Raw genomic sequence first — 17,026 nt, forward strand, 5'->3', positions numbered from 1 at the left:
GGGAAAGAAGGTTCCAGGACCTGGGTTTAAGGCCTTTTGTTCTCAGGATCAAGCCGCATCCTCCAACCAGGTTTAGGATTAATAAAATGTATATATATTGAACATTTACCGGATTCTTTGTCTAATCTTAATTGGTGCAGAACTCAACGGTAGAGGGATATGAGTGGCCCCTCCAAAAGCCCTAACATATTCTGAAATTCTGCACAAAATCTCACACAATTTAGGATCTATGTGGTGTGTGCGTGGTAGCAAGGATGCATCTCTGTAGGACAGGCTTCCAGAGCACCTGAATAGATGCATATTTACATTGTACCAACTTTGACACATGAGACAAGAAGCAGAATTGGGTGGGAGAGGTCCATGTAGTCACTTTGGGCCCTATGACATAAGAAAACATGAGTGTGTTTAGACGTTCTGCTCGCTGCTTTATATACATTACCTCATTTATTCCCCCACAAGACCCCTACCAGGAAGATACACTAATTATCTCAGTTTAATAGAAAGGGGAAGTAAAGCTTAGAAAGGAGGCTGGCTGTAGATTGCATAGGTCTGTAAGAACTGAAGCCGGTGTGAAAGACCATACCTGCCTGATTCCAAAGCTCACGTTCTCAACTATAGCCCTGCTCTGAACAGACTTTCTCTTACAAACCAGATAGGGTCACTGGGACTCACAGAGGGCAGCCTCCTTCCTCTGGAAAGCTCTGTTTATGGCCACTTTTCACAATCTGGCGAAAATTGAAATGCCCTGTTGCAAAACTGTGGAAATCCTGGTGCTTCATAGAAGACCAAAATATTGCTGAATTAATGGTCACAATGCTGGGCATTTTTGAGATTAAGTTGGAGAATCTGTTGCCCAAAACCAGAACAGATCATAGCCTCAGGTTCCCAAGCCTGAGCCTTGCATCTCCTCAGTGTCTAACTGATAAAAATGAATCCTGCCCGGAAGCCCCCCTTTCGAATGGCAGGTCTGCTGGAGCAGCCGCTTCGGATAGTAATGCATTCAGAATTCATGCACGTGACTGTCACCAGCTGAACGAAGACATGTGTAAAGTGGTTCATGCTGGAGACAGGAATCAAATGCCAACACACAAAATGAGGGAATAACAACAAGGTCGGGGGGCACCAGGGAAGGATTCTGTGTTGAATCAGTCAACAGCAAGCAGCTAGAGCAGAAAGCAAATATTAAATCAGGTTCTATTAAAACATGAAAGAAAATCAGTACTGTACCATATAAAGCCCATTAGGCCTGAACTAAAGCACAGCGTTCATGCACACTTGTGACAGGGCAGAATTCATGAAGCATTTTTACTGAAGTCTTGCAAACAGCATTCAAGAATTCCCCACCCATCTGCCCAGGAATAAACATCCATCTCTTTTCAAATAATCACATAGCTAGTGCTGGGAAGGTAGTCGGTACTGTCCCACGTAGGCTCTTACGGGGCTGGGCCAACCTTGCCCCATAGTGCACAATTCATTACCATCCACATTGGTCACTGCCTGTCTTAGACATGTCTGTTTGCTTCTGACTGATGGGACACAGACCACAAGCTCTCAGCAGTCAACGCCACTCTTGTTAGTCTCACTTTTATAGCAGAGAGCCTACACTCACCCACGGGCCCCTGTTTCTCATCTCAAAATAAAGACATTCACTGAGTGCTTGCTTTATACTAGGTGTGGGGTGAATCTTTTTATCTCACTGCATCCTTGGGACATCCTAGGCTATCACTCAGAAGGCAGCCTCAGGGTAAGGGGGAGGCAGGCACTGATCAAGAGAGTGACCATCCATCCCTCTCATCCATTGAGACTTCCCTCCTTCAATTATCTCCTCTTTCCTTTGAGCTTTGGCTACACTCTCCCCACTGACTCCAGCTTCTCAATGTAAACTCATACAAATCTTTGCCATTTTCAAACCAAAACATCATCACCTGGCATCTCTCTAAATTGCACACCCTCTCTTCTTTAGTCTTGGCTGAGCCAAGCTTTTCCAAACAAGATCCTACACTTACTGTCTTTCTTCTCTCCCTGCTCAGCCAAGTGAAGCCTGGTTACTTCCCCACTTCTCTGCTATGACTGCTTTTCCTTTGGCTTTCTATGTGACAAATCCAGGGAACACAATTCAATCCTTACCTTCATTAACCTTGTGTAGTCACCAGTAAGGCTCTGGGAGCCACATCTTCTGCATCCCCTAACATAGGGACTATTAGCACAATCTGTCCATCTTCCTCTACTTTTCCATAGATATGTCCCTTCCTCTCTATCCCCATGGCCTCAGAATTCTTGGCCTCATCATTTTTCCTACCCTACTGCAAAAGCCTCCTAATTCATTCTCCAACATTGCTTCTGCATCTCTCTGATACAATCTCTTCTGCCAGAGTGTGAGTTCTAAATTGCACATGGAGTCATAGCGTTCTGCACAATTCCCCCCCTGCTTCCTGATTATCCAAAATGCTTGCCCTCCTTTCCATGCCATTCAAGTCCCCGTGGGATCTTGCTGTTCTTGATCTCATCCCTGGCAGTTGACCTTCACCCCTCGTATTCTGGCTAGTAGAAATGTTCCCGAAATTTCCTGTGCACACTAAACTCTCTTCTTACCTCTGAGCCTCTACACAATGTTCTTCCCTCTGTCTCAAGTTCTTTTCCCTCTGTATCAACTTGATGAACTCCTGCTCACTCTTCAAGGTCTAGCACCCATTCCACTAGGGCCCTTCCCTGAGGTCCAGCAGTCATGCTCTCCCCATCTGGGCTTCCATAGCTCATTTCCAGGTGCCTAAGTGAGACTCCATCACTGCATTGTGATAGTCTCCTTCTCTTTGTCATCCTCACCACACTGTGGCCTCCTGGTAGGCAGGGGCTGCTGTCTGGTCTGTTTCTGTGATTCCTATCCCCAGACAGCACTTTGCCCTCCAACCTGGTTTTCTACCTTTGCTCAGTGTGCATAGAAAAAGGTTCCCCACATATGCCCCTCTCCAGCATAAGACAGGATGCCCTGCTGTAGGTGGATGGAGGGGCCTTGGAGAGGCCTTGAAGCAGCAGCAGTAATCAGTTGTGACCCACTGCTTGTTACTCTGAGAGGCAGAGGCTTTGGTGAGGCAAAGGTGGCAAATGAAGAGCTGGATGGAGAATTTTGCCCAGTCTCTGATCTAGTGGCCTCCCTGAGAGCTAGAAAGACCCACCCTGGTCGATGCTGCTCCATGTCTGTTCATTTGCTCCCAGCTGCTCAGGAGGAACAGGAGGAAATGCAGGGAGTTTCCCCCCAACCCCCAACTCCCTTTCCAGGGGAAGCGATTTTTCATGTTGATTAGGAAAAGTCTTTATATAAAGCAGGCACTGCCCCCTTCCCATTCATGTGTGCTTTTCAGAGCAAATGCATCTGTGGGGCATGAATAGGGGCTTGTGAGGGTCATGGTTGTTGAGTACAGGAGTACATAAATCTGAATCCTTTCCTTCCAAGGAGCAGAAACAGACATTAAGGGCCTTCCCTGGAGAATGGGCTCAGAGGGTTAGGAGAGCCAGACATGCCCTGCAGTGTATCATTCCCCTGCCTCCTTGAGGGCAGGGGTGCGTCTTGTTCCTCCCACAAAGCACGTGCCAGTGCATATTTCTGGAGGTGACCAGAATCTGGGCCACAAAAAAATGACCATTCATTATTTACTCATTCACTCATTTACTCCCTTAACAAATACTCCCGGCATTCTTTTCAGCACTTGAGAGGCAGAAAAACCAAGACGGGCAAGCTTCTTCTCTTATGGAGCTTATATTCCAGTGAGAGAAAACTAATAGACTAGAAGGAAACAGAGAAATAAATGAAATTATTTTAAATAAGAATAAGTGTTATGAAGAAAAAGCACCAGGGCTCAGATGGCCTCCTAACGATGCTGGGCTCTGTCTCTTATTCCCATGAGGCCCGCTCCAGGGCTGGCAAACCAGGGTCTCATGTCTGGGTGGTTAAAATGATGATGGCCCCAGATGTCTGTGCTGTAGCATCCTGATGAGATGGGCATATTCCTGCAGGTAGACCGCTCAGTCTCCCTCATGCCTAAATGAAAGTCTGACCAGGGTAGATTTGGCCCCTGCATAAATCTCCCTGGAGGAAGGTGCTAAGCCACTTCCCTACCCATCCAGGCACTGCCTCCTTGGCTTGGAGCCCTACTCTTGCAGGGAGTATTCATCCAGAATCTGGGTCCCCAGCAACATCTCTAGGAAGGAGGCCAATTGAGACCACTAAACAAAAACATTACAAGGGGAAGCAGAGAGGGAAGCCAGAACAGTGAAAGAAAATCTGCCATCTCCTTCAGCAAAAGCCCTCGATGAATGCAGTGGCAGGGCTCAGCACCGTGGTCTCCCCGTCTGAGCTCCCTGCTCTTCCTCATTTCTCTTAATTACATACAGACAGGCTTTTTGAAGCCTCTCTGATCTGTTACCAGGGTTACTTCTGATGAATGCATTCTGTTTAAAGGGCTAAGGAAATTCAGTCCTTTTAAAGGGTAGGAGAAGTGTTGAGCTGTGATTTTCTGTTTGGGTGAGGAGGGAGTGTGGTGGGTCATGAGTTATGAAGATGGGTCTCCAATGTCCTCCAGGATGTGCCTGAGAGGTTGGCTCAGACTGCATGGAGGATGGTTGTCACTGGGATCAGAAAGGGTTAAACAGGATCCTTCTAGACCCATAGGGCCAGTCCAAGTGTTGTCATATTAAGATAGAATCTCCTGCTTCTTAATGTGATTTGGGCCAGATAATTTTTTAAAGAATGGTGAGACAGGGTGTGTGGGAGAGAGTGGGTGAGTTTATTTGAAGGCATTAAACTGGAAATAAGAGCACTCCTGAGTAATCAAAGGGAAAATCTGCTGAAGACAGGTAGGCCCCCAAAGCCAATTCTTTTATCAGGAATTTAGTAGTAAATTTCAGGCTGGTATAAGGTGCCAAGCAGGCAGGGTATAGCTCATTGTGCATTGCTGAAGCCAGGGTCTGTGTCCTGGGATCCATCCCCATTGGGTGCTGGTGAAGGTTGCAACCATGGTGGTTGTCCACAAGGTTGGAACTATAACCTGGGAGAAACGCTCCCCTGGAAAACCCCGCATTCAGGCTGGGATCATGCTCCTCTGCATCAGGCCAGAGGTGGGGCCCTCCCTACTCTGTGCATGACCACTTAGAGAATCTGATAAAACAAAGCTTTTCCCCCAGAAAAGTGAACATGTGTTGGAACACATGAGTTTTCAGACTCCGAGTGGGTTCTTAGTCCCCTGAAACCAACTGATGAACCTCCTAAGTGTTCACGGTGACCAAGTTAAAATATATTCTCTAGTTGGTTGACCTTGAGAAAGTGAACTTCTAAGTCTCAGTCTCCTTATCTGAAAAATGGTAAGTCAGAGAATTTAATGAGATGACATGCCTAAAGAGTTTAGCTGTAGCTGGTCCACAGAGAAACTGAGTAACATCTCAGGCTATTAGTAGTAGTAGTATTTGTATTGTCATTATTGGATTATCTGGAACCTTCACCTGCTCATGTAATTAAGACCGACCTAATTCAGCCACCCTTTCTTGAGCACAGACCCTTCATTCAGAATTATGCTAAAGACTGTGAAAGCCATGAGGTCGTGGAATCTATGTTGGGGAAACCTGACGTAGGAGTCCATACCTAAGGAGTACTGGAAACTGTGAACACACACAGTAAAGGATCAAAGTGATACAGATGCAAAGGGTTACAGATGTTTGGGAAAAGACATGACCCAGTGCAAATCAATAGATTCAGAGATGATCTCTGGCACCTGTCCAAAGAAACACCTTGGAGTCTGCCTGCCACAATCTGCACCTTCCAGGCCACATAGCCCCAGCAAGCACTTCTACCAAGGGGTAGAACCTTAACCTTGAGCATGGGGCTGTGTTTCTAGAATAGGTCCAGTTCTTATTAGGTACTGGGCTTGTGACTTCTGTCCACACCTGTGTCTCTGCTTCCTGGCCTCCCTAGCGGTAGCCTGACTTTAACTTGGTATCTGGTATTCATTGTCCTCTCCTGACCTATGGGAAAATAAACTTTTCCTTTACTCCCACAGCAAACTGTGCCCTCTTTTCATTCTCCCTTTAGGTGAAAGAATTGCAGTGGGGTCCAGGAATGAGCCAGGAAGGACACTTGATACTCAAGACTCCTAGGTATTATCAGGAGAGCAACAAATGTAATGTTCTCCATGGCTGAGAAGATTCAAGATTGTAGTTTGGAAAAAGTACTTCAATATGAACTTCAATATTGAATATGTACTTCAATATCGACTTTAGCACTCTTCAATATGAAATGAAGGTGAAGAGGTGGTAGAGAGGGTGACCAGAAAATGATATCAGGCGTATGGATGGTGGGAGTGTGGTGTGAGTGGCTGGGAAGGTAGCATGGTCCAGAATTCACTTTTCAAAATAAGGATTCTACCAGAGTGTTTCTTTCTCTGTTGGTTATTGTGACACAGCTACTTAAATGAACCATGTCTGAGTGACTGGAAGGCTTCCTGGAGAAGGTAAAAGGATCTTTGAGATTTTATGGGGAAGTAGAATTCAAGAAACAGAAGCAGACAGGGAAATGGGGGCTGTAGAAGTTTGAAGAGGTCTTCTATGGGAGCAAAATATGCAGGGAACCAAGTCAGGCTGGTTATTATACCTAGCCCAAAGTATGGCACACAGGGCTAAAAGCAGGATAGGTTGGAGGATAACATAAGCCAAAAGAGGGAAAGTTTCAACTGTCAGCGATGTAGTACCATTATCAAATAAACATGAATTCAACTTCATGTGCAGTGGTCTTTTCTTCTTGATAAACGGTTATTTGAAAACAATGCCAAAACAAAAGGAAACAACACCAAACCTTTATTCTTTCTAAGTGCCATTTGTGGCTATGATGCTCTCTAGCCTAAGTTCAGCTCTTACTCTCCTTCTCTTGCCCATCCTAAGTATGATAGTAATTCCTTTTCCATCATTCCCTCAACAGGAGCACATCAAACAAGAATGACCAGCGTCCTAGAGGAAAGGGCTGTGATGTGGTGCTGCATGTTGGTTCAGGACCTTGGAGAGTGACATAAGCCAGTGTGTTCCCTGTCCCTTTCACTGAGTTCTCTCGCCAACAGTGGGGGTGCTTCTAAAGATTCTATGTCAGGCATCATAATAAGACCCTGATAACAGAGGCCAGTGGTACAAGGGTTGCCCTGTTTTACCATGGGAAGGAGGTTATTGAGGCAATATGGGAAACCAGGAATAAGTTACCAGGGACCTGTGGAAAGTAGTGGCACCAAAATGGACAGACTAGTAAGTCATTTAAAGGATGCCAAAGACATTCCCCTCTGGATACCAGAAGCTTGGACGGGTTCAGGATCTTTAGAAAAAAATAGACCAAGAATTGTCTGCAGTCTGCTGACAATGAATATCAGACATATGGGACATTGTTTTGCTCCATATGGAATAAGTGGTGTCTGAAATTCTGAGGTGTCCCTCCAAGAGAGAGAATTGTGTTGAGGGTCCAAGGCAGCAGGGGCTGGCTAGAAGGTTGGTTGATGCCCGTCCCACCGCAAGCTCAGGCATCCTTTGAGGCTCCTCTCCTCAAAGTACAGGATATCTCTCTGGGTCAAGGAGGAGAGGGCATTAAAGTTCAGGAAAATCATGTTGGTTTACTTTTTCTAACAGTCATGTGAGCACAACCTTATCAGAGAAAATTTTATACTACCTTTGAAATCAGTTTTAAATGAACCCCAGCAGCAAATTACTAAGGATGGGAAGTCACAGATCTTCAGACACAGACAGAACTGAGTTGAATTCTGGATTTTGGCATAACCTGTCTAAACCTCAGCGTACTCACTGGTAAAATCTGCATGATGATCACAGCAACCCGTAGGAGTGTTGTAATGGACTACCAAATGAGCAGTGTAAATGAGGGGTTAGAACAGTGCCTGTCACTTAGGATGGCTTCTCTATTGGCAGCTGTAATTTTTAACTCATTGTTATATGGTAATGATGAATGTGAAGACAATGTTGCAGGCACTGCCCTCATGGAGTATATTGTCTAGTGAAGGAGTCAGATAACATTTCAATAAGTAGATAAATGAATAGTATCAGCAGTAACAGGGCTTTGGTGATACATAGAGAAGGAGGAGGGGAGACAGCATGCCAGCATGGTGTGGGGAGCTCTCTCAGAGCAGAGGCCATCTGGACAGAGACCTGAGTGTGATGAGACAGAAGCAATGCAAATATCTAGAGGGAGTGTTCCCCAGCCCAAAGTACTGGCATGTGCAAAGGCCCTGAGGTGGGAATACACTTGGTTCCTTCTTTGAGGAAGATCAAGGAAGCAGCATGGTGGACATATAATAATCAAGAAGGAGAGGGGTCATAACAAAGATTAGAAAGGTAGTGGGGGAGGCAGACTCATAAGTCCTGCTTTCAGCCTGCCAGGAATTTTACTGTAACTGAGGTTTTACTGTAAAGAGGGCTCTGAGCAAGAAATGGCATGCTTAGACTTATGCTGCCTTGGGGAGGACAGGCTAGAAGAGGATAAAGGTGGAAGAAGGCAGAGCAATCAGCAGGCCACAGCAGTCATCTAGGGGAAAGGTGATGGTGGCTTGGGCCAGAGTGACATCAGCGGAGGAGATGAGAAGAGGCAGATTCTGAATACTTTGTAACATCTCTAAATAGCACAGACGGTCTTTTTACAGATACTATATCACTATTTTCTCTCGAAAACTCTATGAGGCATTATTATCCCCATCTTAAAAATAAGAAAACAAAGGCCCAGAGTGGCAGAATGTCTTGTCTCTGGTCACACAGTCACTAGCGGAGGCATATTTATCACACAGGTGTGCATGCCCAGCACTGGTGCTGGGCATGGTGCTTGCCTTCTAGGTGACCAAAAGGGCTCCCTGTCCCATTGCCTTCCTGTGGACCTGGCTCTGACTTGATGAAACTTGTTCATATCACTGCCTAAATAACCAGTTTTGGGTCCTTTCCCTGGAGCAGATTTCTACCTGACCTTGAATTGTCTTTGGAACCAAGAAAGATAAATTGAACTTTTGGATACTACATGCATCTGAAAGAGCAGTAGAGGTCAGCATGGAAATTTGAATTTTCTTTTATTGATAAATACTGTATGCAAAGTACTGTCTTAGGTATTTTGTGGATTACTTAATGTAATCTTATCTTTCCAACACTCTTTGAAGTAGGAACTACTGTCTACTGTTTATTTATGAGAAAACTCTAGCTCAGAGTATAAAGAAACTTGCCCAACTCATGCACTGGTGGAACCAAGACTTGAGTGCAGGGCTGGCAGGTTCCAAATCTCATCCTTAACAACTCTTCCACCTGGGGTAGAGGCACCTAATGGTGTACAGCACAGCTGTGATGCAAAGCATTTTCTGGGGGCTGGGGGAAGATTTCATGGAGGCAGGAAGAAGCTCCTGTCCCTGAGGCATCTCAGCAGCTTCCCTGAGGCAACAGAACAACCATGATTCCAGGACTATGCTAAGCGAGTCTGCACGTGTTGCTCATTAGGGTCTTGGAAACACTGGGCCTGTACTCAGGCAATTCTCCTAATCATAACAGTTAGTAATAAGAAGAAATGATTAGTCAAAACAAGGAGGGACCCTGCTGAGAGGGATTTCAGAAGCATCAAAGAGCCTAGTGTTACACATTTCACCAAAACCAATGTTTGTAGAAAGTACTTCTTGTTTCTCCTGCTTCAATGGAGCCAATTGTCTGGGAGAAAGAAAGTAGGTTATACATTCTGGGAAAAGAGACAGCCCCTCTACCTAGCCTGAGCTCAAGTCTGAGAGTCTAAGTTTCCTTGGGGCTGCAGAAGCCCTTAGAGGATGGCTGAGGACCCTGGATCCTGGGAGGCAGTGCACCTCAGTAGGGAGGTATTTGTGACCAGTCTCAGGTTACTGTCCATGTGGGAGAGGGATAGAAGGTTGAATCTTCTAGCTGTGGCCCAAGGTGAGGCCAAAGAGAGGAAAGCTACAATATGCTCCTACCCCTGAAAATCCCCTGGAAATGCTCCAAATCAAGAACTATAGGTCATGTCATAAAAACATGGCCTTCAAGATCCCTTTCGTACCCCTGAAATGCAGCTTCAAAAGCTTTCTACAGTGAGGAAAGATGCACTGGACTCAAAGAAAAAAACTGGGGCTGAGTCTTAGCCTTGCCAAAGTGTGACCTTAAGCAGTCACTTATCTTCTCTCTGCCTAATCATTCACTGATCCTTGACAGATCAATCCATCTGTGTTTACTGAGACCCTCCTGTGTGCTGTGCTGTGTATGTGGGGTTATGAAAAGTTCACTGATGTCTACCCTGAGAAGCTGAAGGTCTGCAAAGGAGACTGGCACCTGTGCAACAGCTACACAAACCACTGACTGACAAAGCTAGCGGAGATCTCGCCCCCTGAGCCTGGAGACGGCCAGGCATTGTGCTATGGGAACTTGGAGGGAACATTGCCCTCTTTATGGGAGAATCAAAAGGCATAACAGAGGTTAAAGCATTCCATGATCCTTAGTGTACTTTATATGCATAAGGGACTGCCTGGTATAGTTACCCAGGAGTCCCTTTCCATCTCTTCACTTTCTGGAAGGGAAACAGGGAGCAAGTGCACACCTGTACAATTAAAAAAAAAAAAAAGACTTCGTGCAGAACACTTGACCTGAAGGCCCTGTGAAGCAGGAAAAACATCTCCCTGCCTAGTGCCCCTGAGACCCCCAAGCAGACCTCCTGTATAGGTTCTCCCAGACCTTCAGGTAGGGTCCTTGTGCCAAGCCCTGCTCACAGCACATCTGACCTAGTCAGTCTCAGAGAAAGAATCCCCAGAGCACTTCCTGCTGAAAGATCACTACACTAGGCCACGTACTGCCAGGACAGGCTCCAAGGCATTTGCTGTCACTGGAGGCAACAGTCCAAGCAAGCCGGTGAGAGTCTTCTTGAAGTGAAAAGACATTGAGACACACTTCAGTTTTTGGCACAACAGAGGAATAGGTCTTACTGGACAGAACTTGTACAGAGTTCCTTGTTCTGGACATTATTTCTAATTGATGCACTCAGGCCCTGAACCACCCAAAACTACTGGTTTGATTTAGCATATCTTGATGCAGCCCGGAGCTCAGTAATTCTCTCCATGCAGATGCAAGTGTGGAGACTCAGATCTGGATAGGAATTTGCTATGCATCTAGAGATCTGGCCAAAGTCCATTGGGCATGGAGGTCACATACGATGAAAGCCTTGCAGGTGAAGGATCTCAGCTCCTCACAAGCTACTCTCAGGAGTGCAGAACCTGGCTAGTTCCATACAACACATACCTTACTGAACTTTTGGATACTAGGCACTGATGAGGGAAGGGTAAGGGACTTCTAAAGTGCTTCTTTTACAAGAAGACAACCATCTGGACCATACTTGGGGAGTCCCTGCTTCATGCAGGTAGGATGGAACCTCTGGGCTACTCTATGGTCAGAAGTCCTATCTCCTCACCATTCCTGAGAGATAGGGATGCCCATGGAGGAGTCCTGCATCTCCACAGTCCATCAAAAATGATTAAGGGCCCCCTTCCTAGATGACAGAATATTTTTCTAGTTGTTATAACTTTCCATCTTTTTCTAGAGACTGCAGATCAGACTGGCATCAAGATAACAGCTGGGAAGTGACTATGGGTTAAATATTCATGGATTACTCCTTCCATTTTCCTTGGGAATACACAGAAGACTCTTCCAGGCACTGGCTTATGCAGCTGTAAAAGAGACACGTGCTGCCTCTCTCCAGGTATCCAGAAAAGGCCCTGGTTCCTGAGACAACAATTCAAGGTCAAGAGAACAAAAAAGAAATTGAAAAAGGTCACTATACTTTCCAGAGTGTTATAGGTCTCCCAAGAGAAAGTCCTGATTCTGACATTTCATAGACACAGTAATTCATGGCATGCAATGAAACCTTGGTGGTCAGTGTGTCTCTGGTAACGAACACCCTCTACAGTCCCTCCCTGTTGGCCAGCCTCTGTTAGATGCCCACTAACAGAAGATGCCCAGCGGAGGAAAGCTCACTACTCCCACCATTACAGTGTAATCTATTAATAATCATAACCTGTTTGAAAATATAATAAAAAAGTATGTATTCACGATAGCCACAAAACCATAAAATACCTAGGATTAAATCTCACAAGACCTCTATGAAGATGACTACAAAACTTTACTGAAGAACGTGAAAGAAGACTTGAATACCTCATGCCTGGATGGAATAAAGAATACCATAAAGAAGAGAATCATCCCCAAAGTAATCTATACATCCAATGCAATTCCACCCCTGATTAAACAGGATTGTTTAATGAAATTTGTTAAGCTGGTTGTAAGATTCATCTTGAAGAAAAAAAATGTTTAAGAATGGGATAGCCATTTTTGAGAAGGAATAATAAACAGAGACTTAGTTCACCAGTCATTGAGACATATCAGAAAGCTACCATCTTTAGAACAGTTTAGAACTGCTGCCAGAACAGACAGAACCACCAATGAGAAAGAATAAAGACAAACATACACAAACAGTTAGCATATAACAAAAGAAACATCTCACCAAAATGTGGACAATTCAGGTGGAGTTCTTGGGATGTTATTTTTAATAAGATAAAAAAGAATACTGATATCACATCCTATGCAAAATAAAGTTCCAGATGGAAGAAAGAATTAAACATAAACACCATACAGAGAATTAAAAGAAAGCACCAAGGCCAATCTTGGTGGCTCATGCACATAATTCCAGCACTTTGGGAGGCCGAGACAGGGGGATCACTTGAGTCCACAGGTTTGAGACTGGTCTGGCCAACATGGCAAAACCCCGCCTCTACTAAAAATACAAAAATTAGCCAGGCATGGTGGTGCGTACTTGTAGTCCAGCTACTCAGGAGGCTGAGGTGGGAGAATTGCTTGAACCCGGGAGGCAGAAGTTGAAAAAAAAAAAAAAAAGAAAAGAAAAAAGAAAGAAAGTATAATATAGAGTGTTTTCATGCCTTAGAGTGGGAAGGACATACATAAAATGTAGTCAAAAGCTCAAGACACCAATCTCCAGACCAGAAAGAAAAAGATGGTCAGATTTGAGTTCAAAAATTTAAAACCTCAATATGACAAAACAAGTATCCACAGAGTTAAAAATAAGTGGAGGGCTGGAGGGCAGGATGTCACATATAATTTATTGTCATCTAGAAATCAATTTTTAAATATAGAAAATGGTAAGGGTTATAAACAGACAATTCCCAGAAGACAAAATAAATTGGTCAATAAACATATAAAAATACACACTCATTTATAATCAGAGAAATACTAATCAAAATGGCTAGGAGGTCAGCCAACTTGGCAAAAAATAAAAGTCTTGATAACATTATCAGGCCAGTGTGTGGAGAAGCCTGATGCACACTGCTGTGAGGAGTGTATACTGGCCAACGCCTCTGGAAAAGCACTTTGTAATATTGATTGGTTCTAAGTGCATGCACTCCGTAGCCCAGCAATTCTATTTCTAGGTGAATTTCCTCTACAAATACAGGGATATGCATTTTTGTGGTAGTATTATTGTTTATATTAATGAAACACTGAATGGGCCCAAACACCCACCCATGGGGAACTGCATACTTGGTAGGGGTTTCTCGGGCCTCCCTGTCCAATTCTGTTCTCTTCTCAAGTTTCACAGAAGACACCTTTCCCAGCCACCTTGCATGGAGCACACATAACTAGTTCTAATCAACAAAATGTGATCCTTCCTCATCTTACCTGGGATTCTATGAATTTGGTGCCAGGTCACATCAGAGGCAATAGTCCTCCTCCTTCCTGAGGGAAGTAGACTAGCACTGAGGGTGAAGAGCTGGAGACCTGAACCTTGTCAGGCCTGGAAGGAAATATGGGCTTTGCTGCTCACTAAGGTGGAAACTTGGGCAAGTCATTTAGCCCTTCTGGGCCTCAATTCCTTCATCTATAAATTGGAACTAGTTGTAGTACTTGTCTTATAATCTCTGAGGTTAATTGAGAAAAACCATGTCAGAGGCTTAGCACAGGGCTTAAACTGCAGCAACACTTTAATAAATGCCAGTTATTAGTATTAGGGGTATGCACGTGTGTTCTTATTCCAATCAGCTATCACTGCATAGTGAAGCACCATGGCACACAGCACGGTAATGGTGTATGGTCTCTGTCTCCAAATCCTTGGTGCTTCACAGTCTGACCTGTGCAGACAGGTGTGGGTGTGGACATGGCTAACCTCATAGAGCCTCATGCAGACCCTGTCCCTGGGCATGGGCACAAAGCCTGCCTTTCACTTACAGGGAGAGCCAGTTCTCACCTGGTGCTCAATTCCTCTTTGCTGGCCGGCAGATGACAATCTCTTTGTGAGAACTGAGTAGCTTTCCGTTATTGCTCACGGAGTACTGGCAGGGCATGGCAGTGACTATGGGTTCTCACTGACCATTGCCCCCCACCCCACCCCAGCCCCCACCTTCTGGGCACCTCTGTCCCAGAAGAGCCAGCCTGCACCTGGCTTCATCTCACTACACAGCTGTCATGCAGGTTCACTCCAACTGCACAACGGAGCACCCTTCATTGCCATTTCCAAGGTAAGCCTGGAAAAGTAAACCTCTGAGGTGACTCAGAAGAGCTGCTTAAAAGGCCACCTTGGGCATCTCCTGCAAGTCTAAGCCACAGCCAAGGAGGGGCCAGCACACCATTCCGATTAGTACCATTGCCATAATCTACTAGTCTCCAGAATGGGGAGGGGGGACAGATTGACCTTAGTGTTCAACTAGCCTCTAGTTATCTATCCTTCAGCCTCTTGAAGACAAGCCACCCTTCTTGATGTGGCTTCAGAGCCAGAACGCTTTTTATTTAATGGGGTGGAGGCAGTCTCTGGCACAGGGTGGAGGGAATCATAAGCCTTCTGTAGGTTGACTTCAGACTGCAGCCTGCTCTGGGTCTTCAAAATCATCAGTGATTATTTATAGATTGGAAAGTCCAGATTTTAAGCCCACAGCCAATCCCATATCATAGCAGTTCTCAGGTGTCTGGCTCAGAGTTGGCATTTTCCAGCCAATTGTGGGGAAAGCTTCTCAGAAAAAGCAAACACACAGTTTCAAAATAAATCACTACAAAATGCTGGCTTTCACATCCTATGGCACACATAATCCAGAAAGCATGGACTTGCTCATACTGACTATAAGACCCATTCCTGTCTACTTTGCCTAACTTCATATATTATTCAGAAACCCTCTTGGCAGGTATCACCAGAACCTTTTTGTACACTTCCAGTTATGGAGAGATCACTAGGCAGGCAGCCTCTGCTCTTTGTGGATATCATTCAGAATCTACCTTTATGCCAAGTGGAAAGTGGCTTCCCTCTAAATATCTGATGACAGTCAAAGACATTGGGATCCCTGTCACACCTAAGTGAAGCTATCAGCGATGTGTGGGGGTTTCTGGCTTTAGCATCCATGTGACATCCACATGTATTACCAAACCAGGGAATCTGGAAAGTCACAGTCCTGGTTTGGGAAAGGTTGGCTGGTACCAGATTTCCAACATGGCAGCTGGAGACTTGGAGAATGAAGGAGAGTATAGGTGGTCTCCAGGAAATGTCAGGAAATATACTGGTCCTTGGAGAGGGGAGAAGCCTGCAAGCTCAGATGTAGGGACAGACTTTGAGAAGCATACTGATGAAAGGTGAGTGTACAGCCAAGGGCCCACCCAGTGTAATGGGATTCAGAGTAGATTCTGAACCTGACTTTGGGACAAAGTGAGTGGTCAGCAACAGGGGGTGCAGTGGATCAACACAGGTTCCAGGACTGACCGACAGTGGTGACTCTGAAAAGTGACCACCAAAAGGACACCGGCAAGAGGTCTAGGAGTGAGCCACAGCTCAGATCCCACTGTGAAATTTGGGCTTGGTTTCTGGCCATATGAAATCAGGATCTGGTGCCCATGGATGGGAGATGGGAGACAAAGAGGACCAAAAGGCCATCTGGGGACCACCTGTGAGAAGCAAGGGATCAAGATGGTAGCACAGGTTGCACACAGATTTGTAATCACATTGTGATGGGGTGGAGACAGGGGAGTGATGGAGTCAGAATTTAGCCAACCTAGGATGACTCTCCAGGAGAATTTGATCTAAAAGCCTTTGCATCTATACTTTTAATGTTTTCTTTTTTTCTTTTTCTTTTTCTTGTTTTTTCTTTTTGAGACAGAGTCTCGCTCTGTTGCTCAGGCTGGAGTGCCGTGGCACGATCTCAGCTCACTGCAACCTCCTCCTGCTGGATTCCAGTGATTATTCTGCCTCAGCCTCCTGAGTAGCTGGGTCTACAGGTGCGTGCTACCATGTCCAGCTAATTTTTCTATTTTTAGTAGAGATGGGGTTTCACCATGTTGGCCAGGATGGTCTCAATCTCTTGACCTCGTGATCCACCTGCCTCGGCCCCCTAAAGTGCTGGGATTACAGGCGTGAGCCACTGCACCGGGCCATGTTTTCTTATTTTTAACTGCATACCTTAGAGACTCAAAACCCACTTCTTAAACATTATTCATAAAAACCCAAACAAAGACAATTTATTGAGCGCTGTGCATGTGTCTAACACTGAGTTAGGCATTTTACATACCATTCACAATGGACACAATAATAAACAATATCCTCATTTTGGGGGACATAAAATAGAGATTCAGGTAAGTTGGGTAACCTACCCAAGGCCACACTGTGAGGAAGGAGTGGAGCTGAGAGTCAACCCTGGTTTACCTGATTCCACAGTAGGACTCTTACCACTTGACTGCATTGGACACATCTGCTCTGTAAGGTCATGAAGCAAATTTAAAAAAAAAAAAATCAAATCAGCATGTCAAAGAGCTTCCAGTCCAGTGAACAGGCATGATTCTGGTGCCAGAATAGCTCTGAATAGCTGAGAATGCTCAGGGTGTGCAAAGCAAGGTCTCCTCCCACCTGGGGAGGAGGTGAGAGGCTGGTAGAGAACAGAGGATGCAGAGCTGCTCACTCCTGACTGTCTTCGCCTCAGAGGTGGACAATTAGAGC

At 45.2% G+C, this 17,026-nt stretch overlaps 1 protein-coding gene across 1 annotated transcript in view; it reads right to left on the minus strand.

Annotated features, from left to right (window-relative positions):
• Nucleotides 1-17,026, minus strand: part of EPHB1 (EPH receptor B1) — a 443,566-nt gene that overhangs the window by 120,711 nt on the left and 305,829 nt on the right. The gene's annotated exons all lie outside the window — the stretch shown is intronic.

The sequence above is a fragment of the Papio anubis genome, chromosome 2, assembly GCF_008728515.1.
Source record: "Papio anubis isolate 15944 chromosome 2, Panubis1.0, whole genome shotgun sequence".
Taxonomy (NCBI): domain Eukaryota; kingdom Metazoa; phylum Chordata; class Mammalia; order Primates; family Cercopithecidae; genus Papio; species Papio anubis.